This window comes from Delphinapterus leucas, chromosome X, assembly GCF_059928025.1.
Source record: "Delphinapterus leucas isolate spDelLeu-1000000601 "Yukka" chromosome X, BTC_Dleu_Yukka2, whole genome shotgun sequence".
NCBI lineage: Eukaryota > Metazoa > Chordata > Mammalia > Artiodactyla > Monodontidae > Delphinapterus > Delphinapterus leucas.
Genome location: NC_143150.1, coordinates 9,621,701 through 9,626,652, shown reverse-complemented (window position 1 = coordinate 9,626,652; position 4,952 = coordinate 9,621,701). Strand labels below are relative to the sequence as shown.

The 4,952-nt window shown below is 43.3% G+C and overlaps 1 pseudogene; it reads left to right on the top strand.

The window, feature by feature from the left end:
* Positions 1–241: 241 nt before the first annotated feature.
* On the top strand, positions 242–4,402 carry LOC111164566 (ubiquitin-ribosomal protein eS31 fusion protein pseudogene; annotated as a pseudogene).
* The last annotated feature ends 550 nt before the right edge of the window (positions 4,403–4,952 follow it).

Genomic DNA, 4,952 nt, shown 5'->3' with positions numbered 1-4,952 from the left:
GCTAATATCAGTTGATGAGGTCAGTTGGTATGAAACTGGTATATTAGGGCTTTAGTAGAGGGGACAGTAGAAGTAGGAGGAGAGGTGGTCAGAGAGACTGGCATAAGCTTGACCATCTAAGTTTAGATTTTATTCTACTGGCAATGGGAAGATAGTAGAGGAATGGCAAGTCTGACTTCTATTTTATAAGAGCCACACTCTCCTGAAGTACATAAATCAAAATTCAGAGGGTGGAAGAAACATGACCAGTTATCAGACGATTGTAACAGTCCAGGAGAGAGCTAACGATGGTTTACATGGTTTGGTAGAGGGGGCTGTGGAAGAAGTGGACATGTCTGAGATGGAGTCAACACAGTTTGCTGATGGACTGTATACAGGGGTGAGAGCAAGGAGTCAAGAATGATCCAGGGCTTCCCTGGTGGCTCAGTGGATAAGAATCCGCCTGCCAATGCAGGGGACACGGGTTCGAGCCCTGGCCCGGGAAGATCCCACATGCCGCGGAGCAAATAAGCCCGCGCGCCACAACTACTGAGCCTGCGCTCTAGAGCCCACAAGCCACAACTACTGAAGCCCGCGCGCCTAGAACCTGTGCTCCACAACAAGATAAGCCACTGCAATGAGAAGCCCGTGCACCGCAACGAAGAGCAGGCCCCGCTCGCCACAACTAGAGAAAGCCTGTGCACAGCAACGAAGACCCAACGCAGCCAAAAATAAAATAAATAAATTTATTTTAAAAATACTTTAAAAAACGAAAAAGAATGATCCCAAGTTTTGCAGCCTGGGCAACCGGGTGAATGAAGACGCAGTCTGCTGAGACAGGGAACATCCTGAGCTCCTCTCCCTCCTGTGCAGGACTGTGTTTCACTCTTCTTCTCCCCACTGCTTATCACAGTGCCTGATAGACAAGTAGCGCCTGACAAATGCAAGTTGCAGAAATGGTCTGCTACATTTCCCATAGCAAAAATCATCCATAACATTTGACATGTTCCCTGTGATCCTTTGGGCTTTAACTGAACTGAAACACAGATTCACTGTTTACTACAACGTTGTAAGAATGTGGGCTTTCCATTCCGTGGGCTTAAACTCTAGATGGCTGAAGGCCAAACAGGATTCTGTCTTCATACACGCATGACAAGGCCATGCATCACGCTCCTCTAGTGACGTACCTACTCAGGACCTAGGAAATCCTGAATAATGATAAACTACTCCAAGTGATGGTCTGAGGCTGCCAGAATGAGATATTCATGTGGGATTAGTCAAGGAGTGTAAGCTTACTGAGGACAAAGCCTGTGAGGGACTTAACTCTGTACACATTAGAGGACCTTGCACATATTAGGCCAGACTGTATGTCTAACACTGCTATATAATTTTCATACATCTAGTTTAGTACAAAAATAAGTATGTGTAGAAAGGGGATGAAATTAACCATGATAAACTGTAAACAAATAAGAAGACTCACCTACAAGGAACTTTAACAGTAAATTAAGATATCTTCTAGTGTCATCTACTGCTTACTTCTTGAGATACAGAACGAGTCTAGTCGACCTCTTTCACCGTTTTAATGATACGCATCCTTAAGATTAAAACACAAGAAGCTTTATCAGTACAGCCACTCAGGGTAACGAAATTTCTTACATCGTTGGGTATAGGGCAGGATTCCTAGACCTCATCACTACTGACATTGGGGTTGGGTAATTCTTCATTGCAGGGGGCTGCTCCGTGCACTGTAGAATGTTTAGCAGCATCCCTGGACTCTACCCACTACATGCTAGTAGCAACCTCCCTCCAACTGTGATATCCAAAAACGTCTCCAGACATCGCCAAATGTTCCCTAGGGGGCAAAACCATCCTAATTGAGAACCTCTAGTACAGGGAAAAGGAATGAATATTCATACATTCATTTATTCATTCCATAAACTATTTGAATGTCTACCAAGAAGTAAGCAAGCCTCTGGGAATACACTGGGGAATGAAACAGATATGGTCTCTGCCGAAATGGAGCTTCCAGCAGAAAAGAGAAAGAGGCAACCAACAAGTACACAAATACATGCCTGCAATAAGTTTCCTTTGTTTTTTTTTTACAGTAGGTCCTTGTCGGTTATCTATTTTAAATATAGCAGTGTGTACATGTCAATCCCAAACTCCCAATCTATCCCTCCCCCTGCACCCTGCCCTCCCCACCGCCATAACCTTAAGTTTGCTCTGTAAGTCTCTGAGTCTGTTTTGTAAGTTCATTTTCTTTTAAGATTCCGCATATAAGCGATATCACAAAATATTTATCTTTCTCTGTCTGACTTACTTCACTTAGTATGATAATCTCCAGGTCCATCCATGTTGCTGCAAATGGCATTATTTCATTCATGCCTGCAATAAGTTTTATGAAAGAAAAGAAAAGGATGTCCTGGACAGGATAGTGAGGGATGGCATCTATGAAGAGGTGGCATTTAAACTGTGACCTGAAGAATGAGGAGAAGCCGGCCAGGGAAGAGTGGGAAGAGGAGTGTCTGAGTCCGAGAGAACAGCATGTGTGAAGCCCTTGCTATGACCCAGACAGTGTGCTGGTCCCACTCCACACACGCGTCGTTTAGGAAGGGCGCCCTAGGTCCTGGCTGCCCACAGCAATCCCGTGTGCACCTGTGGCCCTCTGATTATTCGGATGATGAATTAGACTGACACCTTACATTCAAATATTACAACATTTGAAGGGGATTTGGTTCCTCTCTCTATGCTACACATAGGCTTGCCTCAGAGATGTTGCAAGTTTGGTTCTAGGCCACTGCCATAAAGCGAATATGGTGATAAAGCAAGTCATGTGAATTCTTTGGTTTCTCAGTGCATATAAAAGTTATGTTTACACTGTACTGTAGTCTACTAAGTGTGCAATATCTTTCTGTCTAAAAAAAATGATGTTTGTACCTTAATTTAAAAATACTTTATCGCTAAAAAATGCTAACCATAATCTAAGCCTTCAGAGAGTTGTAATCTTTTTGCCTCGATGTTGGTGGCTGCTGACTGATCAGGGTGATGGTTGCCGAAGGCTGGGGTGGCCGTGGCACTTTCTTAAAATAAGACAACAATGAAGTTTGCTGCATTGATTGACTCTTCCCTTCACAAACGATTTCTCTGTAGCATGCAATGCTGTCTGATAGCATTTGACCCACAGTAGAACTTCTTTCAAAATTGGAGTCAATCCTCTCAAACCCTGCTGCTTTATCAACTAAGTTGATGTCATATTCTAAATCTTTGTTGTCATTTCAACAATCTTCACAGCATCTTCACCAGAAGTAGGTTCCATCTCAAGCCACTTTCTTTGCTCATCCATAAGAAGCAACTCCTCATCCATTAAGGTTTTATCATGAGATTGCAGCAATCCAGTCACATCTTCACGCTCCACTTCTAATTCTAGTTCTCTTGCTATTTCCACCACAAATGCAATAACTTCCTCCACTGAGGTCTTGAACCCCACAGAGTCATCCATGAGGGTTGGAATCAACTTCTTCCACACCCCTGTGATTGTTGATATTTTGACCCCTTCACATGAATCACAGATGTGATCCCTTCCTTTCCAGAAGGTTTTCAATTTACTTTGCCCAGGTCCATCAGAGAATCACTATCTATGGGCAGCTATAGCCTTAGGAAATGTATTCCTTAAATAGTAAAACTTGAATGTTGAAATGCCCTTGATCCATGGGCTGCAGAACGGATGTTGTGTTAGCAGGCAGGAAAACAACATGAATCTCCTTGTACATCTCCATCACAGCTCTTGGGTGACCAGGTGCTTTGTCAGTGAGCAGTAATGTTTTGAAATGATTCTTTTTTTCAGAGCAGTAAGTGGGCTTAAAATATTTAGTAGCCTGTGGGCCGGTGCGGCACCCTTTCTTTTGGATCCGCCATCTGCAGTGGCACCGCCGCCAGTTTGCAGATTTTCGTGAAGACCCTGACAGGAAGACCGTCACTCTCGAGGTCGAACCCTTGGATACAACAGAAAATGTAAAGGCTAAGATCCAGGACAAGGAAGGAATTTCCCCTGACCAGCTAAGACTGATCTTTGCTGGCAAGCAACTGGAAGATGGACGTACTTTGTTTGACTACAACATTCAAAAGGAGTCCACTCTTCATATTGTGTTGAGACTTCGTGGTGGTGCTAAGAAGAGGAAGAAGTCTTACAACACTCCCAAGAATAAGCATAAGAGAAAGAAGGTTAAGCTGGCTGTCCTGAAACACTATAAGGTGGATGAGAATGGCAAAGTCAGTCGCCTTCGTCGAGAGCGCCCTTCAGATGAATATGGTGCTGGAGTTTTTATGGCCAACCAATTGACAGACATTACTGTGGCAAATGTTGTCTGACCGATTGTTTCAACAAACCAGAACACAAGTAACTGTATATTGGTTAATAAAAGACATGAACTAATGGAAATAAAATATTTAGTAAACCATGTTGTCAACAGATGTGCTGTCATCCAGGCTTTGTTGTTCCATTTATAGAGCACAAGAAGGGTAGATTTAGCATAATTCTTAAGGGCCCTAGGAGTTTCAGAATGGCAATTGAACATTGGCTTCAACTGAAAGTCACCAGCTACACTGACCCCTAACAGGAAAGTCAGCCTGTCCTTTGAAGCTTTGAAACTAGGCATTGACTTCTCCCATCTAGCTATGAAAGTCCTACATGGCATCTTCTTCCAATAGAAGGCTGTTTCATCTATATTGAAATTCTGTTGTTTAGTGTAGCCACTTTCATTAATGGTCTTAGCCAGATCTTCTGGATAACTTGCTGCAGCTTCTATATCAGCACTTGCTGCTTCACCTGGCACTTTTATGTTATATATACGGCTTCTTTCCTTAAACCTCGTGAACCAAACTCTGCTAGCTTCAAACTTTTCTTCTTCTGCAGCTTGTTCACCTCTCTCAACCTTCACAGAATTGAAGAGTTAGGGCCTTGCTCTAGATTAGGC